A 19,134-nucleotide genomic window follows, 5' to 3' on the forward strand; every position below is an offset into this window, starting at 1 on the left:
TACAATAGTGCAGATGGTAATAAAATATGTGTATATAATAGTCTCTGTAATGGTCTCACTCACAATGGATCAAATGTATCAGACTTATCAGAGATGCATCTCTCTCTGATAGGAGTCCTTTAATGGAAGCTCTCTGGTGATGGAAGTCTTACAGCTGTATATCTGGTAGGCTTGATGGATGTTCATAAAGTACTAAATGTACCTCCCAAGGATTGTAAAAAAGAAAGAAAGAGAGTGCACAATAGTGTGGTATGAAAGGGGTATAATGTAGCACAAAAAGACATAGGTAATGCACTCACATTTGTTTAAAAGAGATTGTACGTTGGAGAGGACTGTTGGTGACTCGTGGGGAGACGCCGGTATGTTGAGTCACTAGGGAAGACTTCCACGTGCGTCACATCCGCTAGCGTCACGTCCTGTGATGGCTGCAGTCAGGGCAGAAGAAACTATATATATATATTTTTTTTTTTGTGGTTCACAGTTATTATATATATTTTTTATCACTTTTATTCTTTCATTATTAGAAGCGCCCGGTGTCAATCTTTCTTTGGGATATTATGGTCATGCCTTGAAAGTGGCTCGCAGGCTTGTACGCTTTGTCCAAAGGGTTAACTAAATGACCCTTTTTCAAGAGATATATAGGTATTTCACTGTGTATTTTTGTCACATTGGATGTTGCTCTGAACTTCTTTGTTTCTTGACTCATGGTCTTAGCAGCATTATATAGAAAAAATACTGAAGGCATGCTTGCGGTGCAAAATCTATTGCCTGTAATTTCAAAGTAGTCAAGTATCCCAAAAAAAGAAGGAACACCTAACTGATCAAAGGCCATGTGGATCATAAATGTCGAAATTGGATGTTTGCCTACACTTTGAAATTAAAGGCACCAGATTTTTCCTCGCAAGTATGCCTTAAGTATTTTTCTATATGATAAAAGACCACGAGTCTTCAATTTGAGTGTGCTATTCCCCCACTTTGACTTTGAGACAATAATGAACTGAATTACATTTGGCAGAAATCAGTTCTCCTGAACGTCCACTTAATTATTCCCTCATAAAGTGAAAGTCAGTCAGAAGCAAGTGAGTTTTTACCTCCTTATCAAACACGGGGAAGCTAACAAAGGAGAATTCATTACATAAACACCCATTTTAAATGCCTGACACCACTATTACCTGGGAGAGACCGCAAAACAAAAATGTAGACTACTGTAAATGTAAATGATAATAAATGATCATTTTTGGGACTTGTCCTTATAGGCTGGGATGTGTAGAGCTTGTAAATGCACTAATTCATGTGAGACAATTTGGAACTTTTCTTATTAACCTGTGACTGCCTTTGTGTTTTATTGCCTCCAGGTCTAGAGAAATTAAGTTCATAATACAGGCGAAGGATTTCATACATGTGTCAGCCTGATGTTCCTTTGGTTATTAAACAAAAAAAAATTGGAGGTGGATAGAGATACAGAATCATATACAGTATTACAAAAACAGACTTATTTTTTATTGTGGGTAATATTGTTGCTTTAAAGAAGCTATCCCCCCACTATTTTTCTTTTAAGTATTACCTTAATTGAGGAGGGGGGGGGGCTTGAGCCAATTTATGGTGCCCCTAGCATTGGTGAACACCTGAATCCTGAGATATTTGTATTTTCTGTGCTGATTGACACACAAAAAACTATGGCAGGGAGGTCACCAAGAGGGATTTGCAATGTCATCTCCTGATGATATTGAAGCTGTTTACAGCATCGGACCCCAAAATGATACTGACACAAGCATCGGTTTTGTGCCCACCAGACAAGTGTCCAGACGAGTAAAGTCAAAATATCTAGGGAACCAGGGTGGGGGTCTGCACAGTTTGGAGGATCATAAATTTGTTACCGGGACCTCCTGGTTCAAGTAATAAGAAAAAAAATATGAGCTTTCATGTTTCAATTTCAAAAACAGGCAATAACCGAATATGTACTAATCAGTTTGTAATATGTTAAAATATTATTCGTGGATGGCTTCTTGCTACAAGTGCATTCATGTCTATTTCATGTCGTTAAACATAAATATTGCTACATATTCACCTTTGCATATTTGTTAAATGTAATGTACTATAGCTAAAAAAAATATTAGGCACTGTGATTTACTGCAAGTTAACATTTTTTTAAGAGACTCAACTTTATTTTCAAATGGAACACTTTACCATGACTAATGAAATTTTAAATGACTGGAGATTCCAAGGAACATGTGTTTCAAATTGAATAACAATGGTACAGTTTTGTTGGCACTCATCAATAACGAAGTTTTTTAAACCACATGTAAAGATTGTCTAAATTAGTCTGCCAATTCACTAATTGATCTGAAACGTATGTTTTGTCAGTACTCTCACCATATTGATGATTTTGTACAGCTGCATGAGCAGAGTCTATTATTTAAAAATAACTCTCCGTAAAAAAAAATGTAAGGTCAGAAATAAGCTCTTGTGGATTAGCTTTTGTTGATAGCAGGCAAATGTCATTTTATGGACCTAATTTATAAATAATTAATGGTAGTACAATTGAATGAAATCATTCTCATCACAAGATTTATGTCAATTGCACCAGTGCTAATTTACTCATAAAATCTAGAAAATCCATTAAGCTCCTGTAAGGGAAATTGTTGTTGGACTTTATTTTAACTGTGGCATTTTAAACACATTGTTTAGCAGAAATAAAACGTGAAAATATTTTCACACTAAGTATTTTTTTTTCCACAGGTGGCATTTAATACTAATATATTTGCACCAACAATTGCTTGATACGTGCATATAAAAATGTTTTATGCAAAATTGTAAATAGTATATTTTTTTTAAATGTATATAAATGTAGTAAGTATATAATCCCCACATGAATGTTTGACACTTTTGTGTCTACCCAAAAGGACCTGCATTAGTGATAAGATTTCTTGACATGAAATTAGATCAATTCTTCCACAAGGTCAGGGGAGCATAGGGCAACACCATAAAAAAGGGTGGGGGGAGGTGGGGAAGAGTAGACAATAACGCAATAACGTATATAATCAGGCATATCACACATATGGAAAAATCCTTGTTGATCCAGGTGGATCTCAGAAGAAAAAGAGAGACACAATAGTGCAGATTGCAGTACAATTTTATGTGACCAAGTTCAAACCTAAAGATTTTACACTTTCAAAAAATGCATTCTTTAGCACAGTAGTAAAACTTTAATAGGACAGGCGTCAGATCTCTTGAATAGAAGACTTTCCCTAGCCTCACCACCTCCTTGGATGTGTACAGTATGGCCGAGGCCCCGCTGCATGCACCCGCACGGCCGCCCTGCTTCCCGGCGGCGCATGTAAGTCACTGCACCGCGATCTGCGGTCTGCAGTTGACTTTTTCCGGCGAGGGGGGGCGTGGCCAAAACAGGTCAAGGGCGCGGCCATTGAACCCGGGGACAGGTGGAGGAGGTTAAAGGTGAAGACGCAGAGGTTGTGGGTCCGCAGGAGGGGGGACTGTGGGTCCGGGATGGTATGGGTTCTGGAGGAGAGGGATAGATTGAGCACACAGGCACACTTCTCTCCCGTAAGCCGCCTCCCTCCCGTAGCTCCCCTCCTTTCCTCCTCCCCTCCTCATTGGCTGACTCGTGCACCACGTGACGCGTCAGCACTTCTGATCACCAGAAGCTTGCAGAACCGGCCGGCTGATGCATCACAGCATGCAGTCAGCCACGTCGGAAGGAGCCAGCGGGTCCTTAGCCTATGTCAGCTTTTTGGCATCTCGCGAGCACACAAGGTTCTCTCATACTTCCGGTATCAGCTGCCCAGGAACAGGGAATGTGTCTTTCAGTCTCTTCTCACTCTGCACTCCACACGTTTTGCTGTCAATACGCTTCCTGAGGAAGCTTTTTGGAAGAAAACTTTCTAAACAGAAACTTGGAAAACAGTTAATTTTTGAAGGGTTAAAGTGGAGGTTTTTACTGTTGAGTCACTTGCACATTTATCACGTCACATTATTGTGTTGATGGTTCATTGTATTTATTCACTTTTTTTAATTTATTATGTTTTGGTACTTTACCGTTCACAGTTTAAAAAGACTACTGATTACTATTTTTGTTTTTATACTAATTTGCTGGTTAACACTGAGAGTGCCGACAGACATTTTTGTGTTTTATAAGAAAATTAGATCATACTGTATATGCTTCCTCTATACTGCATATACCTGTATGACACTTTCCTCGTACTTATACTTTAAAGTGCACATTGCACATGGATGCCAAGGGTAATCATACTTATTTGGCAAAACATGCCACATGAGCACTGAAGCTACATAAATTGCCAGTCAAAACGATGTACAAAGTAGTCTGGAAAATCCAGTTTAATCAGGTGATGCTATATAAAAAGTTACCTTAGTCATTGATAGTTGGCATTCATATTGTGGCTGACTGAATGTACTGACTGAATGTCTGAATACAGAATAAACAAGTTACTTTGCATTTGCAATGTTTTGCATTTGCAATGTTTTGCATTTACTGTACAATGTTTTCATTTCTGTGAAACATCCACAAACAGTAGTATAAAACTATAATAATGTATTTAGTATATCTCTATGTACCACTATGATAAAAATATTGTATAAAATTATCTAAATCATGTATACAGTATATCGCAACAGTATGAAAAAGTTTCAAAATTATAATGGTTTTTACACTTCCATTGACATCTTCTTCTGGCTTAAGATTTGAAGTTTAGAAATCAGTTAAAAAATGGAGAGAATTTGTGTACCCTTTTATTAAGCAATAAATAATTAATGCTTAAAGCAGAGGTACCCTACAATTTCAAGGGGGTCGCCGAACAGAGCCACGTATTACAGAGTATGAGGTTTTGTAAAATTCCTACTGGGTTTTCTGAATCCGGACTGGGATTTTGCTCTAGCTCGCCCTCTGTGGCAAGGTCCTCAATTTTTGCTCCTGGCAGCTTCCTTTGAAAGGACAGCCCTGAAAGCAGGAAGTTGCCCAGCAAAGTTTCAGTTCATACTGAGTACATTCAACACACTTACCTTTTGTCTTCTTCGTTACCAGACCTGGCTACGTATGTCGACCACCCCTGTCTTCCACCTGCCTCGACCTCTGCATTCTTACTAACTACGTAACTCTGCTGCCAGCTCTGACCTTTGGTTTACGACTCACTACTCTATCAGGACTCTGTCCCTCAGCTCAGGTTGGTTCTTTCATATTCCTACCTCAGCCTGCAGGTCCATTTCCTGCTTGAGGTGAGCATCGTTACACAGATGCCCCGTGCTCTTCCCAACAATATTTAATTTGGTGGCCGGGGAGAGCATGGGGCCCTGTAACTGCCTCTTATCTTCTCTCCAGCTTCTCCTCCTGCATCTTCTGATATTGACACCATGGTGTCAAATGATGCTGTGACGTCGCAGAGATGAAGAGCAGGTGAGAGAGGAGGGGGGTGTGACTTAAAAAGTTTGAAAAAAAACCTTGTCTATAGAATGCATACAGTATGCGTGTCTTTCAATTTTGGTGCCTGCATAGTGTATAGTACGCATATGCAGGTCTTTCTATTTTGGCATATTAGTAGTGTATGGTAGGCATGCGGGGGTCATTTGGGAATGACAGTTCTACTGTACAGTACTGTATGTAAAATGTGTAAATTTATTTTTACCTTTTTTAGACACCCTGAAAATTTGGTGGCAGTGACGTTTTGATGCAAGATGTGTGCTGTACTTAGATGCTTGTGTTGATCACGTAGTTGGGATGTAGGTTAATCTCATTTTTGGAGTTGGTTGGTCCGTACTGGTATTGTGTCATGCACTAAGGCGGATACATTTACTGAGGTTGGGGCAGGTATTCAGGTGGAGCCAGGTAGCTGGGATGCAGGTTCATCTAGTTTTCGGAGTTGATTGGCATATACTGATAATGGTATTGGGTCAGGCACTCATGTGGAGGCTCGACCAATCACTTTCTCCTTCGAAAGTTGCCATGATTGAACATACCCATCAACGATGCGTGCAGTGATCAACACCCAGCTCTCTCACCGTGTCACAGTGGTGTTTTAATAAAGCATTCATGCTTAAGTTGTGTCCAATAGAATTCCTCCATCCTTTTAGTTTGAAGTATCTTTGTAGCATTTGTACTTGTCAACGATATATTGATCTCCTATAGAGTTGCTCTTACCTGTCCTGACTTGAATGGCGTAATATATCATATAAGCATAACTGCAAGGCAGTCTTTTGTAGCGACATTTGAAGCCTCATGGCATTGGCAAAAGATGTGACACATACATACTATACACATACATATTCCATAAAAGCATATTGTATTTTAATAAAATGTAAAACTGCAACAGAAGATATGTTCAGTACTGTACAAGGTCATTAAACAAAGGCAAATCTGGATATGTTATCTTCTCCCAAACAGGCGGCACTCACTGTGTTACAGTATATCATTGATATTTGCATGGGTAAAGATATTAAATGCGCTTGATATTAAATGTCAGCTTGACATGCACAACAAAAATAATTATTCCATCTGACCACAAACGAAGTCAGTGTGAAGACATGACAACTTTTGTGGGTGTGTGTGTCATATGTATTTATATGTGTGTACATATGCACTTTTGCACTATTCCCTGACGACATTCTTTATATAGGAATAGAGGTATTCAGCCGGTTCACAGCTGCCATCGGGTCACGAACACAGGAATCCACACACAATCAATAAAAAGGTTGTTTTGATGAGTGCATATACACCAAAAAGCTAACTGCTACAAAGAAAAACTCTGACGCGTTTCGTCCACAGGTAGAGACTTTGTCAAAGACCTGTGGACGAAACGCGTCAGAGTTTTTCTTTGTAGCAGTTAGCTTTTTGGTGTATATGCACTCATTAAAACAACCTTTTTATTGATTGCGTGTGGATTCCTGTGTTCGTGACCCGACGGCAGCTGTGAACCGCCTGAATACCTCTATTCCTGTTTACTTTACTACTGGCTGGAGCACGCGTCATCGCACTTCCGGATCAGCTGAGCCTGGTTTCACTTTGGAGTTTGGACCCGGCACGTCAAGATCGTGAGTACCCCCTGTGCCGGGGATTCATTACTGCCTATGGGCACCGGGTATGTGAGGGCAGTGGCAGAGGGCTGCGGTGATTCAATTAGCCGGTTATAGTTCCCTTACAGGGGACACGGCTGTACCGCATCAGTATACCTTCCCTACCACACTCTATCCCCTTCCCGTGGGATGGACATGTGTAAACAGTATCACTTATCTGTTACAAATCTCATGGAAATTTCATTGGGACGCTGAACGGGAGTACATTCAAGGTTTTATATATCCAGTGATATTTTGGATTTGTTATGGACCATATATATGCACAATTTTGGTAGCATCAGTTTTCCTTGGGGTAGACTCTGGGACATTCTCGACATTCTTTATATACTGTAGATACCCAGACATAAAATAGTTATAGTGCTTTTTATTTGATAGTGAAAAAGGTAGGTATAAGCGGCACACCACTGCTGATAATAAAAATTAAAGCGTATTACTTTTGGTGCTCACCTTCTGCTAATCCCGGCATCTCAATGCTGGATCCAAGAATTGGTATAAAAGGTAGATAAGATGAAGCGCACAAAAGACTAGGATAGAGTCCAAACAACTTCTATTTGAATTCAAATACATCAGAGCCAGTGACTTTTCAGTACCAACTGTCCTTTTGTCATACTTTCTAGCCTGCTGTACCCATGCTTGGCCACCGGGACTGCTGCCACTCTCAATGTCTGGTTCTAGCCTGCAGTACATATACTTGTCCACCGGGAATGCTGCTTTCTCCTGTTTCCCCTGGGTTCTTCTGTCTGCCTGTTTGTCTTCTTGTTGCTCCTGTCTCTGTCCTTTATAGCTTCTGCTTCCTGTCTGTTTCCATTGCCTTTGCTTGAAGTCAGACTCCTATGCACATGCCTCTGATCCTGATCTGTTTCTGTACCTGTACCTGTATTATAGAAGTCTGTTCACAGTAAAAGCTCTTGCTGGTAATCTGGCTTGTCCCTGTTTGTTCCTGTTCTCAGTCCCTGCCCCCAGACCTGTCCTTGCTCCCCTGTCCTGTTCCAGTCTCCTCGTTGCCGACCTCTGCTTGTTACCTGACTTCGCTATCTGCCGCCTGCCTCAGACCTCTGCTTGTTTTCTGACTTCGCTACCTGCCGCCTGCCTTGGACCCCTGCTTGTGACCCCTACTATGCTCGTACTGTTCCGGCCACCGAGATCCTACCCGCCACAGGAGTCTCTCGTGACACCTTTCTTCAGACCAAAAACCTAACATGTGATTCTACATAAACACCTATAAATACCCCTGCAGGGTTAGTGATACAGGGCTGAGTATACATTGCAGCCTAATTACTTCCTGGAGCAGTAATAACAGCAGTTAGAGTCCAACGTTGTTGGAGGAGGACCTTGAGAATCATGAAGCCAGTATTGCTTCACCTGAGGGGGACATACCCTCCCCTGCAGTTGCAGTGTCCATTAGTCCAGCCAGGGTGCAGGAGGTCATTCCTGCCCCGTGGCAGTAGAAGGACAAGGGGAGGGAGGTGGCGGACACAACATGGACCTTGTTGGTAGTCCAGTTATAAGGAGTGCAGCCATGGTAGCCCCAGTGGCTAATGGTCTCTCTATGCCAAGGATCGCCACGCTTCTTGCTTCTTGGGGGAGGGGGCCACTCTTGCGGAATGGTTTCAGCTGCTTGCAGCTGCCAAAGGGACAACAGCCCCACTATCCCAACCTGATAACGGGGAGCAGTCCGCCCCCCGAGTGGACAGAGTGGACCGTCCGTGATGACACAGACAAAATCGATGGATACCTAAAGATCTTAGAGATTCAGTATCATCGGTACCGGATGCCAGAACAGGACTGGGTTTTGCGGTTGATGCCATTATTGTCAGGGGCTGCCCTCGAGACTCTCCAGGCTATTCCAGCCATGGACGGCAATTACAATCGCCATGTTAAAGCCCTATTTTTGACACAGTATGCCCTCACCCCAGAAACATACAGAGGCATGTTTAGGATGGAGGAAAAGCGTCACTGGGAATCCTACATGTGGTTTGCCTAACACATGCATGGGACTCAGTGGGTGGAGGGATGTGGTGCTACTAAGTACCACAGTTTAATGGACTTATTTTTCAAGGAACAGTTTATGCAGCAGTGTCCCCCTGACTTAAGGAATGGGTTTTTGACCGCAGACCAAATATCTGCATGGATGCTGCTAACCTGGCTGATGAGTTTGTCACCAGCCGGGCCCTGATCCTCAAGAAAGGGACTGCCCCAGAAGCGGCCACTCCGGCCAGGGCAGCTATAAGCACTCCCCAGTGGTAGGCTAAAATTACTACAGATGGAAGTGCACCAAAACCTGCAGAGTTTAAACATGCGTGGAGGTGCTATCAGTGTAATAAGACTGGCCAGATAAAGCTAGACTGTCCGGACCATCCAAAGTCTGGGAGTCCCCATCAGGGACAACGCTCTACAGCTGCAAAGCCAGTCACCAGAGTGCGCGGGGCAGACACAGAGGAGCAGAGTGCAGCCGTCCAGCTGGACCAGCGAGGGACATCGATGGAAGAATCTTTACCTGCAGCATGTGGCACAGCCATGAAGATGGGGGGACATCATATTGCACCGGTCGGATTGCAATCCAAAGATGTCCGGCAAGAGCATTTGCACCATGTGACCATTGGAGATTGCCAAGAAGCTGGCTTCCTTGACTCCAGTACAACTCTTACCCTGGTCCTACCTGATATGGTCTGACCAGAGGATCTGCTCCCGAACTGGGATGCAGGTAACCATGCCAGGTGGAGGACCGCAGTCCATCCAGGTTGCCCGGGTCTTTCTTGATCGAGGTGCAGGATGTGGCATGAGAGAGGCGGGGGTATTGCCCAAGTTAGATGCTGAGGAGCTCCTCAGTAATGACCTGGGGCATGTTACTTGTGTTTTTACGGCGGAATTGGCTCCTGTTGCAGCGATTACCAGTAGCCAGAGCAAAGGAATTGTTCATGAGGATTTCACCATGCCTCTGCATTTGGGATCAACAGTTCCAGGGGTCTCTCAGAGACCAGGCAGGTAAGCCAGATGGAGTCACGGCAAGTTTCTGTCTTATTTCCCCCTTTACCTGTTCCCCTTCCACCTAATTTAGAGACTAAGGGTGTGTTGCCAGAATTAGGGACACAATTTAGGGAAGTAGTGAGGTCTGATCCCAGCTTGGAGGGCATGAGACTCCGGCATCCTGTCTGCCTCGGACAGTTGGTCAGATCGGTTGTTATGGCACCGTGGGCTCTTATACAGAGAGCAGAGTTCTACCATTCCAGATAGGGTTTGGACAGGTAGACGACAGTAAGTGGTACCCGACAGTTAGTGATACCGAGGGAGTATAGGCAGCAATTGTTACAGGTAGCAATACCTCCATACCACTAGCAGGGCGTCAGGGGGTCACTCGGACGAGTGCCCGGCTGTTGCAGCGTTACTACTGGCCAGTGGCATCAGGGGCTGTGGCAGAGTTCTGCTGGTCCTGTGATGTCTGCCAGTGAGTAGGTAAGGCAGGTGATCATGTGAAGGCACCCCTGAACCCACTACCGGTAATAGGGGAACCTTTCCAGAGGGTAGCTATGGACATAGTGGGACAACTCATGACTCCCAGTTGGTCTGGCAAGCATTGCATTCTCATGGTGGTGGACTTTGCCACCAGGTACTCTGAGGCGGTAGCACTATCCACCATCGATGCTAGGGCAGTATTTAAAGCACTATTCACTAGAGTAGGTTTCCCTAGTGAGATTCTGACTGATCAAGGGTCGCAATTCATGAGTGAATTGCTACAGTGTATAACTCCCGGTCAATGGATTTTGGCATCTCCGGATGAAAGAAAGCGGTTGTGTGTGGAACTTCATGTCGATTTGAGTTCCAGGATATTTTGGAACAAGTCCCGGTCAACCTAAAGACTTTGTTTTCTGTTCTATTTTACCTAGCAAAGTCTAGTTTTTTTTAGCCCAGACCCCCAGTAAAAGTGTTTTCATCTGTATTTTTTAATCCACTGTGTGTGCATTTGTCTCTATGGAATAAATGACAATTTTTTTACTATCTTGTTTTTGTCAAAGAATGATCCAAGTGTAATTACCTGGTCTCCCGTGACAAAAAAGTACCACCAAAATTTTGTTGGGGGGGGGGTGGATAACGACATCTTTGGATCTCATTTGAGGTCCCATGGGTGTCGTGGCTCCTGCTAGTGAAACAGCTGTTGCTGTAGCAGCAAATATTGTTGGTGCTGCAGGCATTGCTGGCACCACTAGAGCAGTTGGTGGTCGTGCTACAGCACTTGTTGGCAGCTCTACAGAACATCTGCCTTGTTGTGCTGATTATGGAAGAAAGGTAAGGTTTGAGCACTGCAAAAAGCTGGTCCCCACATAAATAAACAATGTATGAATACAAAATTACCCAACACCATAAAATCTGAACATAAAAATAAAACCAACACTACATTTAAAAACATTCAAAAACCTGTATATAACACATAAGGTAAATTGATATTGATGATCCTATTAAATATTTATCTTATATTATCTTATCATATGTTGAAAGAAAACCGTACAAGGGTAATATATGACCATGAAAAAATGTATATACATAGTTGATCACCTATTAATCAAGAACATATATCTTTGGAGTACATTCTAGTGAAATCTATTATTCTGGTGTAAATCCATAGATAGCCCAGCTCTGTTCTCATATATATTTCAAATATATCCCAGTTTTCATAATAATCATACTGTATATAGTGAAGTGTGACCAATAATGGTCATAAGACACACTCCAATTATTTGACTTCATATATAGATGTACAGTATAGGCATACCATGTATCCACCACACACTTGATGGACGTTTATATATTGACTGAACTATTGCAACAGATACAGCATTATGATACCATTAGTTGACTTATAAATAATATGATAATTCACAACAATGTATTTACATGAAATTAAAAAATAAAACGTCCTAATATTGGTATCAACTTCACTGACATGCACCATGGCTAAAGGTATATGACATCAGAGTCGCACACAACCCTCAGCCGCAGAACATATATATGATCTAGCTGATAGTATTATCTTAAAATGAAATACACATATATTTACGACATGGAGTAGATAGAATAGAATCAAAGACTATGTAGCTTACAATACTTTAACATAGTCTCCCATTACGTAAATACAAGATTATAATCGTTAGTGTTTAACATAGTGATACATTCTTGTAAAGTGCATGCATCACCATCCCATATAGCATCTAAAAAATTTTAATGTGCTGTCTAAAGGGATTGTGGTCACTATAAATAAAAATAGATTCCCACAACCTCATAAATAAATTTGCGTATGATGGTGCAAAAGATGTGCCCATAGCTGTGCCCATAATTTGTAAATAAAATTGTGAATCAAAACTGAAATAATTGTGTGTAAGTAAAAACCTTTGATTCCACAAAAAAAAGTGCAAAGTACTAGTGCTAAATTGCTAAGGGGGACACCTCCGCCCTGGTAACCATGCTTAAGGAGCCATCGTGCTCCGCGGTCACCTGGGAACTCTCACTCGAAACCCCTGGGGCAGTCCGTTCACCTTGGCATTCTTAGGTACTGGTCCCAAGCCTAGGACCGATGGTACCATCGTTGAAGGCCGGACCGGCCATTGTAGGGCACATGGGCGCACAGCAGAGTTTGCAGTAGATGCTTCAGCTGGCGCATCGCCACGAGTTGTTAAATACAGGGGAACAGCGTCGGGGCCTCTCGCATTCACTGGTGACAATCGGCATGGAGGGATTCTGCTCCTGGGGCACCAGTGGTAGCGATGCCCATTCTCCCTGGACAGTCACCTTACCCTTCGTTGGTTCCGACATCTGGGGTTCCAACATCTGTGGTTCCGTTATCTGTGGTTCTGGCATCTGTGGTTCTGTCATTGGAACCGAATCGGGAGCCGAGTCTTTAACTGAGTCTGGAAACAAGTCTCGAAACGAGTCTGGAACCGTGGTTATGGCGCACGAGCCCTCCAGAATCTCTGTGTTGAGGTAGATTGGTTAACAGCATCGACCGGCCCAGTAGAGGTGTCAGTCGCATCTTTCTCTGCGGGTTCCGTAGGCCGCAACCGCTTGGGGATCAGGAACCATGCTCCGCAGCAGTCCCACTTGGGTCCCCAGGCCAACTCACCACCCTGGAAGTAACACTTGGTACAGAAGCAGTGTAAGCAGCTCATCCCTTCCACCTTTGCCGCCAGATAGTCATATGGTAGCGGAGAGGGGTTGAATTCCATACCACCAGACAGTTTCAATTCCTTTTGTACGCACAGGCACAAAAGAAAGGGTATAGTCACTATTTTTGCGTACCAAGCTCCATACAACTGAGGATGCAGTTCGCGACATCTTTTACCTTTCTTAGGGGGAACAGAAGTTGCTGACTGAGGCTCACTGTGCTCCCTCCCCCTGGTGGAATTCAGAGAAGGGGCACACTCTATCATGGAGTGGTTCTGACTCTGCACTGAGCCACGCACATTGCGGGGGTGGAGCTCTGGTTTTCGCGCAAGACCCGGACAGATTTCTGCAACAGAATTTTGTGCAGGTGGGCGGTCAGCAGCATGTGCGCTCTCCTGACTTGGCGGGAGATGCCATTTTAGGTGTAACTCACAGGTTGTGGAGAGTCCACTGAGTATATAAGTGGGTAGCCTTCTGCTGGTGCCTCTGGGGCCTGTAAGGTCAGAGGGGCATTTTCCCGGCATTTTCCTGACCCACCGTCCATAGTATGGTAGTCCAGTAACTGGTGAGGTCATACTTTTCTCCTATCACCCGCACTTTGACGAAGCCCAGAAGTTTCTCTAGGGATTCCTGAATTACAATCCCCTCCTCATCCATGGGCATGTTCCCTACTGCTACCACGTGACTAGGCAGCTCCCGAACGCTGATGACCAGGCATGAATCTCCTGGCTTGTAGGTAGTAACATGATTCCTGGTATACTTTTGGTACTCTACAACTATTGGCATCCCAGGTCTGATCTCAGCAGTGCCTCCAAATGTAACACAGTTCCACTCCCCCAATCTCAGATAGGGACATTTGTGGGGATATATCTGTATTACCAGGTGTGGTGCTTTACCTGTCAGGCTCACAGGAGGCCTGAACCTCCGCCAGTTGAGAGCCTGGGGTGTATCCTCTGAAACGATACTCACAATATACAGCGCCTCTGCCTGTGCAGGATTCTAGGGTTTAGAATGACCCCTTACACAGGACCCACATATAGTAACCACATACACCAGGTTATGGTTAAACAGTTTACTACATGCAGATAAGAACAACACATACATCAGCAACAACAACCTTAGTGTCACCCCTGTAACACTAGGCCTCATAGGCTGTAACCCCACACCATATATCCCAGAGTCCCAAGTGTCCCAAGAGTCACACCTCCCACCCAAGTGTGAGACAGCACTTAAGATGAGATGAGGGTTAGTGCACTTGGTGTATGATGCTGGTACCTGCCGAGTGTGTCCACACCCAGACGCTCCGATGATCTGGACTGAAGATCCCTTGATCTCGAAGAGTGATCCGCTTCGTGATCCTCCTCTTGCAGGTATTTCATGGTAGACGGTTCCAACCCAAGATAGTCTATTATCCTGAGTGGAGTCTGATCCCAGACACAATAACCAGGGTTGTGCAGCGTAGCAGCTGTGTCCCTGGATCTCTGCAAATAACTAAAGGGGCAGGGTTCCTACCTAAGGGCCTGTCCCTGTAGCAACCACAAACTGGTACATACTGCTGCGGCTCATCTGAGTCTAACACATCGCCGTTTTTTCCCTGGCTTTTTCCTAGAATGCGACGCACTTCACCTGGAGCATGCCGCATTCATTATGCGTTCTGAGCCACGGGTCATGCGCGGGTCATGCGCGGTTGACGCGCGGTTGATGCGTTTATTGAGAATGGTTCGGATTTAATATGTTGCAATTCTTCGCGTGTCCGCCAGATGGTAGATATTCATGAATTGTAATGCGCATGCGCATCAGTAATGTGTCGACTTGCAGGTGTTTAGTTTAAAAAAGATACCACAGTGTGCTATTGTAACTTGGCCTTGAGACTGAAGGAAGAGGTTGCAAAAATGTACCAATTTAGGCTTTTCATATTAAAGAAAGACAAAGACCAGTTTCGGTTACAGTATTCTCCAGAGACCCGCCGCCCGCCATGAGTGTTCAAGTGCAGTCCGCTTTCCAAAAACCCGACAGAAGTCAAGCGTATTTGATATGGGCCACGATTAATGCAACAGATGATAAGATGGCAACAGTTGTTCAAATTTAACAGTATTTTATCGAAAACTATGACTTTTACAAATTTTTGCCAGCTCCTCATATGTGGAAGCGTGCAATAAGGAAAAGGTTATGTAGCGATCCCTGTTTTTATCGTATCGAGCCACAATTTGTTGGAGGGTGAATCACCGGATTTTTCCTGTATCTATGATCATGCAGACGGCAAAAGGCGAAGGGTCGTATTAAAACCAACTAAGAAATGACAGTCGCTGGCAAGCAATGCACCGGCACTGGCTTCCGATAACGGTCCCACCGTCAGTGACAACCCTTAGCCTGAGTCGGATTTCGCGTGCAATTTCTATCAAGCTTGCATGTACCTAAGCAATTTCCAGCCTCATCAGCTGACTACAGGTGGACTAGTCTCGCTGCAAACTATCGACGTGGATGATCAAGAACACTGGACTGGCGATGGACCGGCGCCGGCGCCGGTGCCAGCTGAATGGGAAATTCTATGGTGAGTATTGTTGCCGTATTATTTTCTGTGTTTTTTTTATTTTGACAATACAGAATCAATATTGGTGCGATTCAAAAGTCAAGCAATTCTCCTGTAAGCAATATCATTGGCTGAGCGGCTTCTACTTTACTGTACTGCAGATACTGAACAATTGGTGGAACGCTAGGCGCATGCACATTGGAACCTTCTTGAAACGCATATGCGTGTCATTCTATCGACGGTAGGCGCCACCCGAGAAAATTATTGGTTGGACTGGCTGGGAACTTCTTTAGGGGGCTGACTATTACAGTAAAACTTTTCTTTTTGTTTTTCCTCAGAAAAGAAAACGGCTAATGGAGGGTTTTCGATGGCTAATATCGCTTTGTGAAACAATGCCTGCACATTGCTGAATCGGATTTAAAAAGCCACGTACCGGAGTCTACAGTTTAGTGGCCGTTGTTATTGATTAGGATAGAATAATGTACCTGAAACAGTATGCTGATGTTTTTTGGCCGTACAGTATGCAATACTTTTATATATACAGTATACTGTGTAATAAACCCCAAAAAATTAAAACTATGCTTTAATTCTACATGGATTATAGTGCCAGTACATACAGTACAGTACAGTATGTGTCTTCTATTTTTTTTTATACTCTTATACTGAGCATGCCTACAGTATACAGTGCAGTATGCCTCGACATTCTAGAAACACTGTATTTTGTTACAGTAGCAAAGGAGCCAATGGAACAATGTAAAACAAATCAACATGTTCTTTAATTGCTGGCGTAAGTACAAAAACCTTTATTTACAAATACTGTAGAAACATTTTAAGTGCACAGCAATTCAAAACATCAACAGGTGTATGGTTTACTGCTACAGTAGTGAAAACATTTATGTATAGAAAGTACAAATATTTACCGTCAGTCAGTATGGTTTACAGTCACATGTTTTAAAAACAAATTCTTTATTCATAAAATATACAAAACCCAACATCTCCTTTTTTAAAGTCTAAACATATACAGTGGGATGGTCTGCAAAACAGTCTGCACCAGTACAGTCCTCAAGGGCAGCAGACAGGCCCGGTTTTCAGGAAAACCGTGCCTGTTTGCGGCCCTCAGGGACAGGAATTGTGCAGGTCCTGTGTGTGTACAGCAAGTTAAAACATTTCTGTATAAATACAAGTTAAAAAACACACAACAACATCTCCTTTATTTAAGTACAGCAGGTCAAAACATGTACAATACAGTTCAGCACAACAGTATGGTCTTACCTGTGATTAAAAAAAATCTTTATTCATAAAATACAGTATACAAACGCAACATCTCCTTTATTAAAGAAACATAGTATACAGTACAGTGGGATGGTGTGCAAAACTGTCAGTCAGGCCTGCACCACTACAGTCCTCGAGGACAGCAGACAGGCCCGGTTTTCAGGACAACCTTGAAAACCGTGCCTGTTTGCGGCCCTCAGGGACTGGAATTGTGCAGGTCCTGTGTGTGTGTACAGCAAGTTAAAACAGTAAGTTAAATACAGTTAAATACAGTTCAGCACAACAGTATGGTCTTAGTGTTCCCTTGATTAAACCATAAAGTCCACCACATTGTCCGTCCATGGCCGATTCCTTGCATGGCGCAAAACGCCATTAATGCAGTCTCGAACGCCTTTCATTACAGGATCTGTAATTGGATAAAAGCGCCGCATTTCATCCCGAATGTTCTTTCTTAAATTGGCAGGAAGCGCCTTTTTTACGCGATTTCCGTCGTAGTTCACTCTGAAGGCCCAGTCGCAGTACAACGAATAGGGAACATGGTGCTTAAAAAGTAACAAGGCATACTTGTGGGGTGCACCAGCACTCATCACCCTATACTTCTCCCTGAGCGCCGGTGGCAGATCGCACAGGGTGATGTCGGGCACCGTATCGATGTGAGCGAATGTAGGTCTTCTGCCAGCGGGTGTGCTTGAGGCGACGGGTGATGGTAGGATGTCTGGGAGGATGCTTTCCTCCGGTCTTGGTCACCGTGTTGTCTCCTGGCGTGGTCTTGACGGGGTTGTCATGTCCTCCTCAAAGGCTTACATGTACACTACATCTTCTGGTGGAGGGGGTGCGCTTGGTGATGGAAGTGGGTCGATGCTCCCATTCATCACATCCATGTTACCCCCCTTCTCCGGCGTCGGGGAAACAGGGGCATTAACACCGAGCAAATGATGTTTACCCGCTATGTCAGCATCTATCTTCTCCATCCGTCGATCCATCCGTGGATCCATATGTTGCATCCGTTGATCCATATCTAGCATCCGTTGATCCATATGTCTCATCCGTTGATCCATATGTAGCATCCGTTGATCCACATTTAGCATTGTCTCCAGAAGCAGATCTATCTTTGCCAGTACAATAGAGTTCCTGGGGAGATCCACACTTATCCCATTCAGCATCCGGTCTAACGAACTGCTTCTTGTGCATGGCGTGTGGACATCTGGGTGGATGGGTGCAACGGAGGATGGGGGTTCCATGGAGAGAAGCGGAAGCGACGTCGAAGAAGGGTGGAGGAGGTGACCTGTGGATATCCTGTAGAGTAGAAGCAGCAGCGTCGTCGAAGAGGGATGGAGAAAGTGACCTTTGAATTTCGGGGCGAGAAGCAGAGTCGTCTAAGAGCAAAGGAGAAAGTTACCCGTGGATTTCAGAGGTGGCAGCGTCGTCGGATAGAACCGGAGAAGATGGCCTGTGGGTTTCTGGGAGGGCGGCGGCAGCATCGAGGACGAGGGGTGGAGAAGACGGGTTGAAGATTTCCGGGACAGCGGCGGCAGAGTCGTCGAAGCGTATGTGAGGAAGTGGTCTGCGGGTTCGATGGGTTGGCTGCCAATCGTTTTGCGTCGAGAGTACATCACCGTATATCTTCTTGACATAATAAGGATGACGTCTATGAAAACCCTTAGCCTTTGGGGTCAGCAGAAGGTTTTCATTATTGGACTTAGCCTTTTGCTTTGGCGTTGGCGTGGAAACGGCAACCGCCTTTCGCTTTTTCTGCCTGACAGGCACAGCAGAGGCGAGTGGGTTCCTGCGTCCGTAGAATCGGGGTTGCTCCATGGAAGCAGGTGGCACAATGCAGAATCTGGACAAGGGCAAGTTCAGATAAAGATCATTGAGTGGTGGGCTATGCAAAGTGTGTAACCTTTTTTGCATGGCAACGAGGTACAAGTGTTGAAAGTGGGCATACTCACACCATCCATTTTGTGAATTCACTGCACATTGAATACACATTGACTAAACATCGAATATACATTCTTGTGTTTGTATTTCTTTCTACTTTTCTTTCTACTCGCAGCAATGCCTGCTTAAAAGACTTCCAA

This window comes from Ascaphus truei, chromosome 3 (assembly GCF_040206685.1).
Source record: "Ascaphus truei isolate aAscTru1 chromosome 3, aAscTru1.hap1, whole genome shotgun sequence".
In the NCBI taxonomy this organism is placed as follows: domain Eukaryota; kingdom Metazoa; phylum Chordata; class Amphibia; order Anura; family Ascaphidae; genus Ascaphus; species Ascaphus truei.